Source organism: Arctopsyche grandis, chromosome 9 (assembly GCF_051622035.1).
Source record: "Arctopsyche grandis isolate Sample6627 chromosome 9, ASM5162203v2, whole genome shotgun sequence".
Classification (NCBI taxonomy): domain Eukaryota; kingdom Metazoa; phylum Arthropoda; class Insecta; order Trichoptera; family Hydropsychidae; genus Arctopsyche; species Arctopsyche grandis.
In genome coordinates, this window is record NC_135363.1 from 2,603,838 (window position 1) to 2,625,072 (window position 21,235).

Below are 21,235 nucleotides of genomic sequence, written 5' to 3' on the forward strand. Positions count from 1 at the left end.
CAAATAAAGTAAATATATCAAATAATAAAATACAAAGTAGAGAATGTCTTGCATCTATAGCCAGCACCAAAATATGTACATATAAGAACCAGTCGCAAATACAAAACATCCTTACGAGGCCCAAATGGAAGAGAGAATATCAAAGTTTGACTCATACATACATCACATTCAATTATGAAAATAATGATAAGCGCAGACTACCAGACAAATAGGTCTGATAACTAGAGGTAGGACTGGAAGCGCGCCGTCTATTGTTCCATTATTGCAAATGCTTTGTAAAAAAGGTTCGGCAAACCTTTAACAATGCATTTACAACATGTGAACAATGAACAGCGCGCTCTGGGTCCGCTCTTTACTGATAACCTGTGCTCATGAGGTTTAAAATATCACATTCAGGATCAGCAGCAACGATTTCATTGAGAAGTCGAATATCTCTTGGAATAGGAGCCATTCGAAAAAGAACTGTGCGGGCAGGAGTACAACCATCAAATGACGATGTCTACCACGCACATATATAATTATTAGGGACATAAAGTCCCAACTGTTCCAGCAACGTAAAGCATGACGTATTACCACTTAGAAGCTGGAGAACAAAACGAATTCATGAGAAGTTTCTCCGAAGTTCAAGGGAATTACACCCAAGCATAATCAAAAGGAAAGGAGTGGGGTAGAGATATGGGTAATAACCATACTTTTTCTCATATTGGAAACGAAGAAATGCTTTTTGCACTTTCTCAATCATTAGAGAGTAATTTGCTTCATGCGGATTCCACACAATAGCATTATAATCTATGTATGTAGCTTGCTTCTCACAAGCGAGTTGAAAAGTAAGCGAGAAGACAAAGGGTTGGAGAATAGCCTAGCATATCTCAAAACAAATTCCAATGGATGAAAGGAAACGTCAGCGACTGTCTTGATGCGGTTGTGAAGGGTCAAAGTCGAGGATCAAAACTGATACCCAAATCGACAATAGATTCCACACATTTCAACAAGACGGTTCCAATGGAATATCCGTAACAATAGAGCGAATGTGCACGTCCATATGTCATAATTGCACGTTTATTAATATTAAGTTCTAGACCTAAAATATAACTGAACTCCAAGACTTGAAGAAGACCATTTAAATGCATATTAGTTTTATAAAATAAATATTGAAAACACGCCATTTTGTCCGAAAATGCAATGAAATGTGGTACACGATTTAATTTACATGAAAAAAGTAGATCAGCGACAGTCAATTTTCACGGAAAACGCACAACACGTCACACGGCACACGTGTCCAGTTCACGTGATGCACACACACCGTTAAAATTTTAATCTGCCGGATGGAGACCATTAAATCCACCAAATCCGATATTTTTCCACGGGGAGGAGTGGAAAGGGTTAATTATAAACAATGCGTATTACGAATGCCGAGGACCTGTTACTACATAGAATTATACGCTTTGTGGCAAAGGGCATCAACGCGTGCGTGTGAAACGGTAGACAATCGCACGCGGAAATGGACACGTGGATTCACCTGTTGCTCGGAGGGGGAAAGGAATGGGGGGGGGTCAAAGGGGGCGAAGGGCGAAGACCCCCCAGCCCCTTCACCCACCTCACCCTCTCCAATTGTCGAGACCGGCCCGCCGGAAATGGCAAATTTAAATACATCAACACGCGCCCCTCGCCGACTAGCATAGGGGACAGAGACAAGACAATGAGTTTGTTCAACTGTGGGACGCAGATCCAAATGCGCTCGCTCTAAATTGACGTTTGTTAAGCATACACACCTTTCATAAAAAAAAAACGAGCAGAATAGACTAGTGGTTAGTATATAATGTAGCAGCATAGCATATATCCAGCAGCATAGCTCGGTCGTTAAGCTTCTGCCTAATACCGAGAGGCGCCGGGTTCGATCCCACGAGCTGACCTCGATTGAAAATATAATCTGTATATCTGTAGTGCTGCTGGATATTTGTGACTCCAGGTCGATCGTTTCCTATCAGAGTTTGCCAATTTTCTCTGATTTCATTGTTGAAACGGTTCCCGATTAAAAATTGGCCAAAATCCTTCCTACCTATTATGTCACCACTATTTTAGTATGATTAAATTACAATCAAATTTATGTACAATTCATAGATTTCTCGTTAATTTGCGAGTTTTCAGTGTCTCGTAATTCAGCGACGTGTGTAATAAAAATGCTGTATTGTTTGTAATTGGCCAGGAAGGTGCATTGGGGTTTACCTGTAAGGCCTTCTTGGTATAAAAATTTAATAAAATAAAATAAAATAATAATGCTTCGAACAGAGTGGTCACGGGTTCAAATGCCGGGTTCAAAATGGATTTGTGCTCCAGGTCGATTGTTTCTTATCAGAGTTTGCCAATTTATCTGATTTTCATTGAAACGGTTCAAACAAATTGGCAACCTTATCCATTTTCTCACAAAATCTCGAGTTTTAAGCAATATAGAATTGTATAAAATGCTGCAAATTTACAAATTTCACAATAAATGTCTCTGTGGATGTTAATGGATATGTATTTACTGAATTGTTTAAAATGCTGCAAATTTGACCATACATATATGTATGTCTTTGTGGATATTAATTGATAGGTATTAATAATATTTGTATCAAATGTACAAAGTTTCTGGCCAGGAAGGCGCATTGGGGTTACCTGATAGGCCTTCCAGGTATAAATTAAAGATAAAAAAAAATGTATTCGCCATTCAAGTGACGCGTTACAGTTTAGCTCGTGGGTACCACTGCCAACCAAGATATATTGAATTCAAATCATATCCGGCATTGAAATAAATAGACATGTTTCATGCCATGACATTGTCACATTGACACTATGGGTAACTGTGTTTATACATATATTTATTACCAACCGCAAGCGTATGTATTTCTTGCAACAATCAATAAATTCGGACTAGCTGAATTTGCGAGACAGGAAAGGGGTGCTGATTTTATTGGATTAAGTTAGATAAATTGGCAAACTCTAATAGGAGATGGTTACCTTTCTACTGGTAAACGATGGCTTAATCAGTGAGCTACACACAACATTCATTACATCTCTTCTTTTTGCTTTCAGACGTGTTGATAATTAGTTCTAAATATGAAGACATACATGTATTTGTTTATATATTAGCCACAGTGACATTTCAGAATACTCTAACGCGTCACTGTGACCAGACATATAAGCATTATACAAATACTATATATAAGAAAATTAACGAGATATATATGTATGTTATAGATAAATCATTTTTGAAATCGCATTCAAATAGTGGTGACATAGTGAGTAGGATGGTTTTTGCCAATTTGATGAAGGAACTGCTTCAACAATGAAATCAGATAAATTATCCAACTCTGATATGAGACGATCAACTTGGCGAAAAGTCACAAATATCCAAACCTGACCAGCATCATTAAAGATTATACTTAGAATAAATTTGTTTTAATCGCAGTCAGCTCATGGGATCGAACCCGGCGACGTCTCAGTGGTTAGTATCAACGCAACCACCGAGCCATGTTGCTAGCTACATACATATGTAGTTACTAAGCATTTGGGCGAATGAAAGGGATTTGTTTGAAGGAGAAAGATTTTGAAACTAAGGCAAGTAGCGCCAAAATATTACACAGCATTCGATGCACTCAAAGAAGCATGAAACGATGTATGCCTGGTATTCAATATTCGCCTTGGAGAGCTAGAAAAATGAAACAAAAGTAGCAGACGTAATGGAGCATGTGAAGTGATTGAAATGTCAATAAGAGGTTTTTTTTATCTAGAAAAATAGACAAAAAAGTGCTCCAATAGTCTGTAAAAGAGTGACGAGTGATATAGGTGGATGAAGTTAGAAAAATGTGTGAGGTTAATTGGATAGGTATTGTTCAGAATAGAGGCGAATGGCTTGTTGAAGTGGTCTTTATCCAGAAGTGGACAGTGAAGGGCTGTAAATGATAATGATGTATATTTTGCTGACGAAATTTATGATTATGATTATAAATCCAAATTAGCCATCTCCTGTCAGTCAATCCATTTTATTTAATCTTCCTACTTTACTGTTACATTTACATATTGTTGACATACATCATAAGGATATTCTCCAAATGATTTATTTTTGGATCCAAATACATAACATATAATTTGAAAGTTTCTATTCGACACACACTTTTCTACTCACTGAGCAATGCGTGCATCTCGAGAAAGGTACATCGTCTCAACCGTGCATCCGGATATTTTAATCGAGCTACCCATAAGTTTGAGAAGCTTCACTCGTTCGCAGTAATCTCCCCTGAAGAGCATTTAATCGTTCTAAATTTAAACCGAGGGTTGTCGTACTGGTTAAGATTTGGCGTGGCTTGCACACGTGTGTGTGTGTGTCTGCGCAATATGGTCAATGTGCACATTGCCTGCATTCTAAAGTGCATACACATTTTTATGAATGGAAAATTAGACACAACAAACACACTGTTCGATGGAGCTTCTGCGCTCGTAATGATCGTTCAGGTGGCACCGAGGTCTTTCGAGTGTGACTTCGGTGAGAACGAACCGCTTACCGTTGTACAATGGAGCTATTAAATCGGCACTTTTTTTTTTTTGATGATGAAATGACCTTGGAAAATCATGTTACGTGATTGATTATGCTTCGTTTATTTGAAAATGGATCAATAGTATGTAATATAACTGGAACTGTTCACTGAAATGTATTGCATATATCGAAATTGTAGGAAAATATATAGAAATTGAAGGGATTTGGATATTTGTGAGTCTAAATCAATCGCTTCCTATTATGACTTGATAATTTATCTGATTTAATTGTTATAAACCAAATTCCTCACAAAATTGACTAAAAAATCAACCCCCGTTTGTCACTACTGATTGCTTGATTATTATTTCAAATTTATGTACATATATAATATCATCATCATCATTTACAGCCATTCGCCATCCACTGCTGGATGAAGGCCTCTCCAACACGCTTCCACTCGTCTCTGTTTTGGGCAACATTCATCCATCTCACTCCGCACATTTTCCTAATTTCGTTCACCTATCTTCCATGCGGTCTTCCTTTTACCCTTTTGCATTCTCTCGGGTACCATTCAAGCACTTCTTTTGTCCACCTTTCGTCCATCCTCCTAGCTACGTGACCCGCCCATTGCCATTTCAATCTCTTCACTCTATCCACTATGTCCACTACTCTTGTCATACTTCTCACCCACGTGTTCCGCTTTCTGTCTTTCCTCGTTATGCCAAGCATACAGCGTTCCATGCTTCTTTGAGTGCATTGGATTTTATGTAGCATCTTGGTGTTCAGTGTCCAAGTTTCACATCCATACGTCATCACTATATATTATATATATATATATATATATATATATATATATATATATATATATATATATATATATATATATATATATATATATATTTCTATATATCATATATATAATTTCGAAAGAGACTTTGCATATATAATATATAACCTAGGTTGGTTGGTTCGTAGACAACACATTCGATTTTTTTCGATTCAAAAGATTCGAAGTCGCCGGAGGCGCAGGCGCCGGATTCTGGTATACATATAATTCCGAAAGAGACTTAGTATATACATACGTACATATGTTTGTTTGTTCGTGACAGTCAATTTAATAAGAAAAACAAATGAGTATTCAAATAAATTTATATAAATAAAACTATTCAAATAAATTTAATAAAATGTTTACTATTAGATTAGTCATGTTTAAGCGGTTTATATTACAAATACCGAGTGAAGCCGGGTAAAACCACTAGTAATATATAATTTCGAAAGAGACTTTGTATGTAAGTAAATATTGTTGGTAGGATAATGGTTGGGAACTTCAAAAACAAGTCAAATGACGACATGGGGACGGGGGTGAAGGTCAGGGGGGCGCCGGGGGCGAAGGCCTGGGGGGTGCCGGGGGCATTCGCCTGAGGGGAACTTCGTAAACAAAAAAATTTCTATGACGATTCGATAATATTATTTTTTCGATTCAAATAAATAACATAAAATGAATATTTACTATTAGTTTCACAATGTTTAAGCTGTTTATATTACAAATGCTGAGCGAAGCCGGGTAAAACAACTAGTCTACCTATATAATATGTACATGTCGATTTGGGTACACGAGTTTCGATTTGGGGCAACTTTTCTTGGTACTTTAACATATGTATATAAAAAGTATATGTATGTATGAAGAAGGGTCAAAAATCGTGAGAGGTGATCTTCTCATTTTTTTTGTCTGCCGTCTCTTTCGTACGTTTCTCTCCCCTAAATTAATGTTTATCCTCATTCCTTTACATCTGTATATAAGCATGATGGAAATGATTCGCGGCATGGATTTGATGACGTCATATTTTATACGAAATGGTTCCATCGTTCAAATAATGCAGTTTTTTTATTTATTTTTACCATGGCGTCATTACTGGAATGCCCCAAAGGTGACATCTATGGCTAAATTTTTACAAACATATGTATTATAGGTATATACAATATATAAATTAAAAATATTACTATAATAATTTTGAAATTAAATTCAAATAACAATGACAAGTGAGGGTCGGTGGCCAATTTGGTAGGAATCGTTTCAACAATTAAATCAGATAAATTGGCATATTCTAATAGGAAACGACCAACCTGTCAATCAAACAATCACAATTATCTGGCCAGCAATACTGGATCAGGGCTCGAACCCTTGACCCCTCAGTTGATAGCATTATACGCTAACCACTGATTTACGTTGCTGGGTGAAAGAAGAATACATAAATTTAATTAAAAAACGAGTTCGAATTTTCGCATGATCACAAAACTTCATCTATTGTTACTGCGTACATATGTAAAATAATAATGAAGCATAAACACTATGATGAAAAGTAAGTTTAAATTGCGATACTGTAAGCTAAAAAGGACATTTTTAAAAATATTTTCTGTACCTAATGTATCTTAATTCAGTTTATCAAAAAAAAGCCCAATTTAAAACACTCATCATGATTTGTATTGAAAATTAATAAAAAAACACTGTATAGCTACACTTGTTCATTATTCGAGCAACTTAAGAGGGCTGGACAGCAGCACCTTGTCCATACAAACGTACTATACTTCTACCTTCCTCAATTATGGCACTAGAGAAATTATTTTTTAATATGCTATGGATATCCACCATTGGGGTGCATCTATCGTTTTATTTTTTTGATTAATTATTTTTTATATGAGCTAGGAGCCGCCAAACATCTATAAAATCGCCTCTTTTTTACACCCACGAAACGAGTCCAGCGTGCTTATTTAACGGTCGATTTTAAAAAAAATACACTGATAGATGCACAGAAAGTATCTTTCTCATACCGATGATGATTTTTTTTTAAAAATTGGTCCAGTTTTGGAGGAGAAAATAGTAGAATACGAAACCTCGATTTTGTCAATTTAAAATACGTTTAATCTGGTCGAAGCGCAACTGTCGCATTCACTCAATATATATATTGATATATATTGTCGCATTCACTCAATATATACATACACTAAATATATACATCGAAAAAAGGAACGGTAACAAAATTAAGGTTTCGGGTGTACAGCCCTCTTAAGCGCATGCGCTGTCGCACGCGCTGCGCTTTGCCGGATTGCACGAAATTCGCACGCACTTCTGAGCCGTTCGATTATCTTGCAACTTTTCGTGCGTCATGTCACGTCACACACTCAAATCAGAGGAAATAATGAATAGTATAGAAAATTATCGAAATTTTCCGCTACTATGAGTACTGTACGGATAAAAATTACGTAAAAATAAATAAATGACGTTTTTTAAGTCGCATTCACTCAATATATTGTACATACATACATTCACTCAATATATATATATATATATATATATATATATATATATATATATATATATATATATATATATATATATTCGGCTTTGCCGCCTCCCCCAAGTATATTAAATAAATAAAAAATAAATATATATTCGGGTATCCAGCCCTCTTAAGGTGCGTTAAAGTATAATAAAAACCAAACAAAACATATGTACTTGAACTTTCAATCTTCACACGAAGAGTAGCAAGACCCACTTATCACACTCAAAATTAGTACCGAGTGTGAAAACAGCCCATACATAACAAAATCAAAGGCCACCTTCCACAAAAATAACAAATCCAATCACAAGGCACAAACGATCGTACTCAAGCCCCCCATAAATATTCGTTTGACGGTGATAAAGACCCCGACCCAGTGCAGTGAGAGTACCCCACACATACACATACATCATGGGGAATTAAATTATGTGCGTTCCGAGCGTTGTACCCAATCTAACGACGAAAAAAAATATATTACAGGACCAGTGAGTCGTATCGTGAAGATACGACATACCTTGGTTTAGAAACGTGTCCTGAACTTTCTACGATTTAATGAAACACGACCTTGGAAGGAGAAACTTGTGTGAGCATGGAGCTGGTGTCGCAACCGCAGTACGTACTCTTGGGTATATCTATCTGGTGGTACCCACTTGACGTGCCGACTGACGCGTATCCGGAATCAAAAAGGGACCCTTGGATAAATAAATAATTCAAACCCTGCTTTACCTTGAGGTGATTTGATTTATCGTTATCGATGATGGTTTCTTTTGGGTGTTCGGAAGTGCTTGAATTTTCTGAGAGCGGTTTTGGCTTTGATCCGATGTTGCGACACTCTTGTTTATATTGAATTTTAGCTCGGTAATTATGTGGGATAGGATATTGATTTTGGTATTCGTTATGGGGTGATCGAGACTGACTGTCGGAAAAATAACAAGCATTTGATCAGAGGCGCCAACTTGGATTTGGTACCGGGAAAATTTGATTGATCAAAAATCGTAATCTTCATTACAGTTTGGTATACATATTCGTCGACATTTCATTTTGCAATGCAATTAAGTGTGATAAATTGGATGATTGCATAATTTCATGTCCGATTTTCATACATCGCGGTAAAGGTTTTCCAACGGACATGAACTTACACGAATCTTCTAATATAAACGTTTACCAGTTATTAAATTTCTTTAATTTCTATTTTGAATGAAATTTATTATGATTGTCTATGAAAATCAATCAAATATGTATTTTCTCGTTGACTTTGTCAAATAAAGGAAAATGGAAAAAGACAAGTAGAAAATAATTCTACTACTGCTTTATTATTATAACGGCTACAGGAGCAAACGGAAAATTAGAAATGAGGGCAAAAGCTATGAGAAAATTCAATAGCTATAGCTATTTTTGTCATATTGTACATCTTAATATATAATTCGAAAGAGACTTTGTAAGTATTGTTGGTTCGTAAATCCGTGACGTAACCGAACAAATGAATATTCAAATAAATTTAAATAATAAAAGTAAATGTTTACTATTAGATTGGCCATGTTTAAGCGGTTTATATTACAAATACCGAGCGAAGCCGGGTAAAAACACTAGTATTATATATTACCATTTTTATTAATTTTACGTCGATTTTTATAAAAAAAAGTTATTATTATTTATAGGTTTATTATTATTCAGTTGAGAAATTATCATAAGAATATAAAAATATATAGTATATTATTTTAATACTACAGTTAAGCTATAGTGACATTACAGATATACTCCAGCACGTCACTATATCTGGGCATATTTTATTTTATTTATATATTTATACCAGGAAAGCTTTATAAGTAAGCCCAATGGGGCTTCCTGATCAATTACAAAAAAGTAATAATCATTGAATAAATGACTATTGATACCAATACTTACTTTTGGCATAGAAATACCAAATTACTAGTTTAAGACTGCAAAAGCCAATTAACTGTAAAAATTTGTTCGCTTTTTAAACGCTTATATGTATCTCATATACGAAAAAAAAGCCAACAATAATAATTGTCATATTCGAATTGAGTGGGTCTAACTTATGTAATTGATTGATTATTTTCCGCTCCAGTATTTTTTTTGTTGCTCAGTGTAATAGTCGTTATAGAAAAAAAAATTTTGCCGCTCTGTCAATATTTTCAATACCTAACTACCAGAATAGCTTGGTGGTTGCGTTAATGCTAACCACCCGGTTCCAAAGTCCAAGCCCTGGGTTGACTTCAATTGAAAATAAATCACTCGGAAATATGTCTATAGTACTGCTGGTCAAATTGGGATATTTATAATCGGATAAATAAGCAAACTCTGATAGGAAACGATTAACCTGGAGTAATATACAGTCATATACATATGCATATCCAAAGTCTGCCCAGCAACACCGGATCACAGCTCGAGCCCATGACCCCTAAGTTTACATTATAAGCTAACTACTGCATTATGTTGCTGGTTGAAAGTAGAATACATAAATTTAAATAATAATAATGATGCATAACCGCTATGATGAAAACTAAGTTAGTTTAAACTAGTAAAGTAGTAGTAAAAATCATTGTCATATTCGAATCAATGATTCAAACTTAGTAATGATTAATTAGTCTCCGTACCGGTAAGAAAAAAAGTGATGATTTGTTGCTCAATATTATCGGAGAACACATTGATTATTACAAGTTTCATTGATTATATCGCATAGATCAAAATCGCACTTTTCAGACCCAAGTTCATGATCATTTTCGCTGTCTTAGATTAGATCTAATATATTTTGTTGCTAAGGATTGTAAATAGGTTTTTGAGCTCTTTTTCCTATTATGCTTTAGATTAACATTAGAATAATATAATACTGTGATTACTAACCAAATTAAATTAAATTGTAAAATAGAAAATGATCAGTAGATCAGTAGCTATTAAAATAGATATAAGATGTATTGTGAACATAATTTCGTAATAATAAAAAGCATTTAAAAATCAAAATCAATATATTTTGTTCACGTTTGATATATTGAAATAAATTTCTGGAAGAAATAATGAAAATTAAGCAAAAGGAATTTACATATGTAAACACACGCATATACCAAACTGTATTAGATCATATTGGAATAGAATTTTTTTCTATTAACCAGATTTTTAGTTGATAGAATCTTAGTAATGTAATACATACACATCTTAAGAACATGAATTGTATATAAATTTCAATACTAAATTTCTATTAAACTCACTTCCTTAACGATGTTGAATGCCTCTCCTTGCACGACTTTACCGTAGACCGCATACGACAAGACTACCTTAATTCGAAACCAATTTTACATAGAGTCGTGTGCTTACCTTCAACCCAATTACTCAGAGTAAAAATAGGTGAAAAAGCAGTCAAAACAAATATAGGAGATAAGGGTACGAAGGGACTAAATATATTGTACATATGTATAACCCAATTCCCACAAACGCAAATCAGTTCAGACAAAACATTCGCACACTCAACAGACAACGACTTGCGTGCCGTCACTCCCCGTCAACCGGAAACGTCCATTAAACCGGAATATTGTCTACATCACCCTTACATTAAGCCGCAATCGGTGCAACGAGGGATTGATAACGACGGGGGGAAAGAAGACCATACATATTCATACAGGATGCGACTTGGGAAAAGCACCGTCCGTTCCCACACCCCCAAGGGCAAGGGTGCTCACACTTGTTACGCTTCCGTAATCAAATTAAAATTACAATAACGATAATAGATACACCTTTGAACCACCCACCCCTCGATTCCGTTCCGAACATTAATATTTATAAACGAGGGTGGGCGTTTCCGTGCTTTTCGAGTGGGTAAACGATTGTTATAAAGGTATTCCACCGGAAGTGCTAGATTTTAATTGTTGACTATTTATATGCTGATTCCGATAGTGGTGTGAGACACTTTTCAACGAGTGACAGTGATTGTTTCCACTTTTCATTCATTAAATATTTTATTCAGGCTGACAAATCAAAATTTCTTTTTTGAGCTTATAATTGAATACAGCAATAGCTCGAGCATTGCTGTATTCAATTGTATATATGACGCAGATTGGTAATACATTTGTATATATTTTTAATTTTTTATTACATTTTATACCAGGAAGGTCTTATAGGTAAACCCCAATGCGCCTTCCTGGCCAATTACAGACAATACAGCATTTTTATTATACAAGTCGCTGAATTACGAGACACTGAAAACTCAAAATAAGTTAACAATATATCTATTAACTGAAAAAAATGTATTTTATAAATATAAGAGAATCCGAAAGCCTTTTTGTAGATTTGGCAAAAAATTTTTAAGCATTGGAAAAAACTCTTTTAATTTCGGTCGAAGCTGGTTTTATAGTTAAAAAGGACGAAAACATTTTTCTTAAATTATCTGTTTTTTCCATTCTTAAATTGTGTACAAATGTATGTATATTTTTATTTCTTTTTTTTAAGATCGAGGCTATTTTTATTCGCGTTTTTTTTTTTGATAACTCTTCTTCAAAACACACAATTTCTTCATCAGAACCTAAAAGAGTTTCTTCCAATGTAAAATCGTCAATACAAGAAAGATATACTCGTTTCATAATACTTTCATGTTGGGACATACATTCGCCTTTATTATGAAATTTAAAGAACGTGTTGATTAAAATATTTTTCTCGGGATTCGAGATAAGAATTCCCTGGATACGGGACTTATTTCCCGGGTTGACCCGGGCAGAAATCGTAATATAAACATAGATACATTGATCAAAGGAGAGACTCTCAACAAAACAATGAAAGCAGCAAGGGGGAGTTGAAATATAAAGATTTTGGGTTATTTGTACTGACAGATTCGATTCGAGTTTAGATTAAGTTTAAGTGAGATGTATCATGATAGTCGTAGGAGTCATAAGGAATAATGTGTATCATTGATACGAGAAATACATAGTTCGTTGAGATACATACATCAAATGAGATACGTAGCTACTCAGAACGCCTGAGGAAAGGTTGTTGAAGTATCCATAGATAAAAAAAAACTTGTGGAGGGGTAAAAAACCAGTAGGGGTTGGGGAAAACAAATGATTTGAATGAAGCTTCCAAAACTATTAAAACCTCTGTATCCAGAATGAAATTCAAACAGTGACCCAAGATAGAATCTGCTGGAACAATCTTGGTTGATTGTGTTGGAATCGCAAGATAATTTCGGATTAGAGAAAAGAATGATTTTTTTTGTAGAAAACATAAAAGGAAGAAATTCAAAGATTTAGATCAATTAAGTTACGTACTTAGAATGCCTGAGGAAAGGTTGTTGGAGTTCCATAGATAAAAAAAAACTTGTGTAGTGAACCAGGAGGGGTTGGGAAAAGCAAACGATATAAATGAAGCTTCTAAAACAAAAGATAGTGACAAAAGATAGAATCTGTTGGATCACTTTTGTTGATCGTATTGGAATCGCAAAACAAAGTCAGATTATAGCATTAGTTTCTTCCTTTTATTTTTGTAGAAAAAATAAAAGGAAGAAACTAAAAGAGAAACGTTTTGCGAGTAGGCGAAAGAAAATCATGACGAAAGTGAAGGGTGTTGAATTAATTCCATAATAAAATATCTAATTGGAATTTTTAATGATCAATTAAGAATCGTATGCAGTTTAAAAATCCGTCTTCTATTTATGTAGCCGAAAAGATGAATGTATTATAAGGGCATGTAATAAGAAAAGGTATATAATATTCGTATACAGGATATTGAGGGGAAGGGGACTCGTTCCAGGCAGGAAAACGTTCCGGTTTATTTCCGGAAGTATTCACAATGGGGTAGTTCCTAAAAGGTCTCTTCTTCTATAATTAACATATAATACAAATGGAAAATTTAAGCGTACCATACATCCCCCTGTACGATTTTTAAAATGGCTTTTTCCGCATCGCTCGTTCAGTTGAATGCAAAACGGCTATTTAATGCATCGACAATTTTCGAATCAAAAGTTTGTTTATAATAAGCGACGAATTGAAATGGAAAGTATACTGTGATGTAACATTTAAAAAAAATATACATAACTGTAGCGATTATTTACACGTTTCTTATTGAAATTAATGAGGTGTTCAATATATTGAATTATTTGCTTGTATTTCCACACCATTTAATTAATCGAATTAAACTTTTCTAGATTTGCTGATTTATAATGTTTGATTATTCTGTATTGAATTATATAACATTTATGTTTGTATATGGGACGATAGCCGTAAAAATACTAAATAAGTTTGTATATAGAAGTATTAAGGCGCAGACACATAGATAGGTACGTGGCACGTTTATTGTAGATAGTTTTGCACATGTAAAATAAACGCTAGCACGCCTGATCTATGCTATGGTAACCAAGCCAAAAACCTTTTTATTGACATAGGTTTGACACCGTTATCTATACAAAAACCTATATTAACCCTCCCTCACCGAAGTGAAGTATGCAAGTGCACCAATTTTTACATTTTTCGTAATAACTATGTTGTTTTCAAAGCTATACACCCTATATTTCTTGTATTCCTAGAATGAACTACAAGAAATTTATTTTAATAGATTTTGTATGATTTAGAAAAGATGTACATCGTAAAAAATATATTTATACATTTACGTTCCAAAGTATGATTTAAAGGAGGTAGCGATAAGTCATGTTTTTGACTGTTCGCTTGCATATGCTTGTTGATCGATGAATCAATGCGAGAGAAAGAGACAGCTATATTTTCGAAAGCTATTGTTTTCGTCGCTTTTGGCGCGTGGCTATTGAGTCATGCAGTCGCCTGTTGGCCGTACTTATGTGCGTTTGCGTGTTGAGGCTTGTCGTTATTTTTTAATACAAAAATAGTCAAAAAAATGCTATAGGACTAAAACTTTTTTATGTTGATGTATAAAATGATTAATAAGATATATATTGAACCCATTTGTATTTAGAAAAGCTGTATTTTGATTTAAAAATAGTGGGGTCTTACTCGACCCCGGTTTGGGACACTCGTTCGATCTCGACGCTCCGTCGTTCAAAGGTTAATAATGGTGATTCCCATATTTGAAGAAATGTAGAAGAAAATTGTCGAAGTAATAAGATCGTACGAACAAACAATGACCTGAATCTATGAGTTTGCGCATGCAAGTGTGTTTGAACCTTTGTGTCGCTTATTTGATGTTTTTTGTGATTTATCATGCGGTTTGGATCTCTTTTGCAAAACTATTATATATGAAAACTTTTGTAAATTCGGCGTACAGATATATAATTTCTATTTTTCCCAAGAAAGATATCTATTTTATGCAAAAACTTAAAAATGGTTGTAAAATGTGTTTTTTGTGTGTAGCTTTAATTTATGCATAATAATTATATACTTTCGTGACTCCCCTTGAGAATTAAAAACTACCGGTTTGTTTTTTTACTGAGATTTGAGATTCCACACGTAGCATTTAATTTGGGTATGCTCTAGGAAAGATTTGCATATACGATTCTGTTTCTTTAGTACATAATTTTATTTTAGGGGAGATCTTTTTGAAGTGAAATTTTTTCTTGTAACTATTATTTACTTATGTATTTATTTATACTGGTCAAACATTGTACATGAGTATTATTGAAGTCTAATTACGAACATGGATTTGACAGTCATAGAGACATCTATGGACAAATTTGCAGCATAATATAAATCAGCGAATTTGAGATTCCGTTAACACGAATTTTGCGAGAAATAGGAGAGGGTTGCTAATTTGTTGGAACCGCTTCGATGAAATCTGATCAATTGGCAAACTCTGATAGGAAACGATTGACCTTGGAGTCACATATCCAAGGTCTGATTAGCAGAACAGCCAGGGATTGAACCCGTGACCACACAATGAAAGCATTACATTGATTTATGCTGCTGGTTTAGTTACTTAATATTATAAGCGATTGAATTTGTCATGGTTAGGTAGATAGGAAATGTTCTGCTCTTAAACATTCTTTGATATTGATTTAGCAGAATACTTTTGGTATAAAACCATAACTGGCTGTTGTCATGGAAGAGTCTTTTAAGTCGGTTTAAACCAGAGCTGTGGAGTCGGATCAAAATTTACCGACTCCGACTCCTACTTGAACGATTTGAGTAAAATGGACTTTTCTTGCAACGTATAAAATTTTTAGTAGTAAAAATAAAAGCGATTTTCAAAATATAAAAAATTAAAGGAATTAAAAAAATCACTAAAAATTGACATCTAACCCAATTTATTGAATTATTGGTACAAATGAAATGTAAGTATATGATTTTCATACACAAACAAATCAAGGAAACATCGGTTTTGGCCAGAACACATCAAAATATGCGTAATTCAACGATTTTATTTATAATGTAATTTAAATTCATGATTTTTATAAATAAATTATTAAATTTCAATTTATTACTCGGTTTATTTCAACAAAATTAGAGACACTACATAGTTGACGCATACCGTATTACTATTAATTAAAACAAATATAGTACAAAGTCGGTTGATTTCTTACGACTCCAACCCCGTCTCTACTTAAAATGATTCAACTCCACATCCCTGGTTTGAAGAAATAAAATAAAATTTCGCTCATCAGTAGAGATAGGACCGGAAGCGCGCCGTCTATTGTTCCATTATTGTAAATGCTTTGTAAAAAAGGTTCGGTATACCTTTAACAATGCATTTACAACATGTGAACAATGAACAGCGCGCTCTGGGTCCGCTCTTTACTCATCAGTAGATATGAACGTTATAATTGAAAGTCCACTTTTCTACATTTTGAGAAATATCTCGCAAAACATTAAATATAAGGCATTCTTGCAAAATATTAAATATAAGGCAAAACATTAAATATAAAGCGATCCGGTCACCGTGACGAGACAGAATGTTAAATGACAGAAAACGCAAATATCGGAAGGCAAAGATCGAAAATCGAAAGATCTTAAGTCGAAAGATAAAAAAGGGTGCATGGTAAACGGTACATACTCACTTAATTTGCGCGAGCAGGATACAACAGGAACAAGAGGAACAGGCTTTTCCTCCCGTATTAATGTGCGCGCGCAAAATACGGGAGGAAAAGCATGTTCCTCTTGTTCCTGTTGTATCCTGCCCGCGCAAATTAAGTGAGTATGTACGTGATTATGTACCGTTTACCATACACCATTTTTTTTTGATCTTTCGACTTAAGATCTTTCGATTTTCGATCTTTGCCTTCCGATATTTGCGTTTTCTGTCATTTAACATGCTGTCTCGTCACGTAGACCCAAAGCGATCATATGTATATGTACGTACATATTTGAATTTAACAATATTTTTAAATACTGGTGGCTGTAATACGGTTATTCTGATTTTTCGAGATCCTGGACATATCGAATTAAAAAAAAGTGATAGTGTTTTTGGAACTGGAAAATTGGACTTTCAAATATAACCGCTCATATGTACGTATGCATGTATGTATGTAAGAAATATTTCTATAATTTTTATATAAATCCAAATCGATTGAATCCTGTTAGTTTGTCGATTTCATCTGATCTAAGCAAGTGCTGTGACCAACCCTTGTGAATAACTTTTTACATTTATTTTCTAGCTACTGACGCTTTGCATTAAAATACATAAAGAATACAATATGTGTTGATAATAAAAATCGAAAACAATTGAAAAAGAAGTAAAATGTCCAGAAAGGACGCGCCAAAAATCCTGCTCACCTTCAACTTTTGGTGGCAGCAGCCGTCGACAAAAAAAGGCACGAAGGGGTCGAAACCATCACCGAATCGGTCTCCAGAACTCGTTTGTCCGGTGAAGGTGGCCGTCGGAGCAGAGCACCCTGCTCACGAAATCATCCTCCACCCTTCGAACCCTTCCTTCCCCTCGACAGCTTCGTCGTTGCTCTTGTTGCTCTCGCCGGCTTCTTTTCTTTTTTTAGTTTTTGTGCGTGGTGGTCCGGCCGTGGTGGGTGAGGCTGATGACCCTCCAGCTCAGTGGAATGCATCCGACCATCAAGCAACAGGTACCTCCCCACAGGAGGGTTCCTCCTCCCCGACCCACCCACCGTGACCGGACGAGCACGCAGCCCAAGGGTTAAACAAAGCACGCCACAACCACTACCTACTCCTACCTACCACCGGGGACTCGTTGTTCTTTTGTCGTCCAACCACTACCACACTACACATACGCATAGGGTGGCCAGATTTGGGAAATGCTTAATCGGGACATTTCGGAAAACACACGTACATCGTTTTGATTCATTTTAACCAATAACACGAATATACTGCCGTAGATATTTATTTATTTATTTACTAGTGGTTTTACCCGGCTTCGCTCGGTATTTTATTTTATTTTATTTTATTTATTTAAAAAGGCTCACCAACAATGTACATACATTACACAATATATTCTTTACATATTTATGGTACATCACTTATAGGTGTGCACAACATTATTTAAGTATATTACAAATTATTTTTAAATGTTAAACAATTAATCTAGAATACATTAGAACAATTAAGACAACAATAATAATAATAATAATAATAATTCGATTACAATAATAATAATAATAATAACAATTTCTTCCTAAACATCATAATGGAATCACTAAAAATATCTATATTGCATCTTTCAGAGTATACTTCATTATAGGTTCTACATAATCTTGCAATAGGTGCATTTAATCCGAGATTAGTATTACAGACAGGGATATGGAAGGTTTTGGTTAAGGGGAATCTAGGGTATCTAAAGGGTATGGAAAATATATGATTTAGGATGTCAATACTATCAATATCGTTATTAATTGTATTTGTAATATATATATATATATATATATACGCTTAAACATGCCTAATCTAATAGTAAACATTTTATTAAATTTATTTGAATAGTTTTATTTTGTATAAATTTATTTGAATACTCATTTGTTTTTTTTTTATTAAATTGACTGACACGAACAAATAAAAATATATACTGTCTCTTTCGAAATTATATGTATACCGGAATCCGGCGCCTGCGCTCCCAGAGCCTTCGCCCCCTAGGGCTTTGCCTTCAGTGGTACCTGCCCCCCTAAGGCTTTGCCCCCGGGGGCTGTGCCCTTGGAGCCTTCGTTGCCCCCCGGGACCGGGGGCGAATTTCTTTGAATCGAAAAGAAAATATATCGTCATAGAAACTTGCCTGTTTACAAAGTTCCCAACGACAGTTACATATAAATATAAAAAGTCTCTTTCGAAATTATATGTTAGATTTTGTAAGGAAAATTTACAGTTTTATTGATTTAAAAATTGATAGCAAAAAATAATTAAGTATTAGAAGATAAACCATTTTAAAAACTTTCGCAATATATGAGAGAAAAATAAAAATTTAAACAACAATAAACTAATAATAATAATTAGATTCAAATTAAGCAAATAAGTAATAAATTAAGTAAGATAATTAGAAAAAACACAAAAATAAAAATAATAATATTATAAAAATTCACAATCCCAATTAACAATTAACAATTTTAAACATCAAAAAACAAATTCGCAAAAATCACTCTAGTTTGTTTTGTATTAACATTGAATAAGTTAAAATCACAATTGGTAGTAATGAGTGCATTAATAGTGGAGCTTGCACACCAGATAAATGAGCTTCTTCCATAATTTAAAAATATATTAGGCACGTAAAGGAGCTCATTACATCTGGTTGTTCTATTTGGCACACGCAATGATAGCACATACATATGTACATACATATATGCTACAATCGAAGACTATTTTCAGTTGTATTATATTCATATTCGAATACAATTCAACTAGTAAATTATATCTCTATAAGCGCAAATACACTTTCAACAATGTGCGCCAGTTGTAACATAACAGCTGAGTTTTGGCAGCTCTGATGTTTTGACGAATGCTTTAAAATTCAATAATGCGTTACTATTTGAATAAAGGTACTACGAATAAAGGTAATTAGTACCGTATTACGACGAATCTAAGAATGTCGATTACGACGAATAAAAATGTGACTTTCCAACTCAATTTACTAGTCGAGTGACGTTTTCACGAAAACCTATCCTTTCCATCTAATCTGCTCACTACTTATAGTTGAGATGTATTTTCACTTGTAGTATATTTTGACCAGTTGGAATGTAATTCACCACATAATTCAACTTACGTGAGTTAGATGGAATATATTACAATTGGAATATACAGTTCAACTGTAATACATATATGTATGTATACAAGATGTTTCTAAATCTGTGTCCAAACTAGGACATACTGAGACACATGGCGTGCATGCAGATACGCGTGTCTCCTTGCGTGCACTGTACCTCCGTGCGTGCACAAAATCTTCATACACGCCTTGTGTGTTTTAATTTTTATCCAGTTTAAATATTTTTGGAAACCTTTTGTCAAAATTGAACTTGTGTTAAACGTCTTGGCAGTTATACTCTATTGAACTATTTGTAATATAATATTTAGGGGAAAAAATAAATGCAAATTAAATAATAGCGAGTTTTTTTTGCTGGTATTGTTTTTATATAGCCATAGATAAATTTATGATAAATTAGACTCGATGAAATGTTTAATGAGCTACATATGTAAATGAATCAGACTCCACTGCGCGTATCTAATTTCATTTATGTACATTGGTAATAAGAAAACTATTGTTCGCTGAGTTTTGTTACGAACTTTTAAATATGCGACTCTTATCAGTTAGAACATTTTAGCTAACCGATAGGAATCGTGCATTTTTCATCCTCAGTGTTATAAAATTCGTACGATGATTATGTATACATGAGATATTTAAGTGTTCAATGGGATAAAGCTTTGAAAAAACGGAACATGTCTCTTAAATGCGGGACGTCTGGCCACCCTACATTCACATATATCGTACGAATCCTGAATATTTACATTCTCGAGAGGGTGACTACTCGACGGGTGCTTTACAATACCCACGTCTGTATATTTGAGATGTTGTTTAAACTTTGATTGTGTTCGGATCGCATTGTTTTATATTCCATTGTATTGAAACTTGGGGTGGATATTGGAGAAATGAACAGCCATCAGAAGTAAAACGAAGGCAAACAAAGGAAACAGGGGGAGATAAGTTCATACGCATTGAATAATAAGGGAAATACGAGCAAAGAAGGCAATTAATCTCAATTCATACTAAAAGTATAATCTTGTACTAAATTTTCTTCAAATTTTCAGCAATAGAACGAAGTATGGACATGTTATATAGGAAAAGAAAAGAAAAGCTTGAAGATTCAAAAGATTTTATTAATAAATATATACATACATATGTAAAGTAAGGTTTGATTTTTTGATACGATACGGGGAATTGTTAACAATTGCTTCTTTTTTTTTAAATCAAAGATCCCTGTAATAATACTGAGAACCTGTTGTACCCTCAATGATGATCCTGCACACAACCAAAT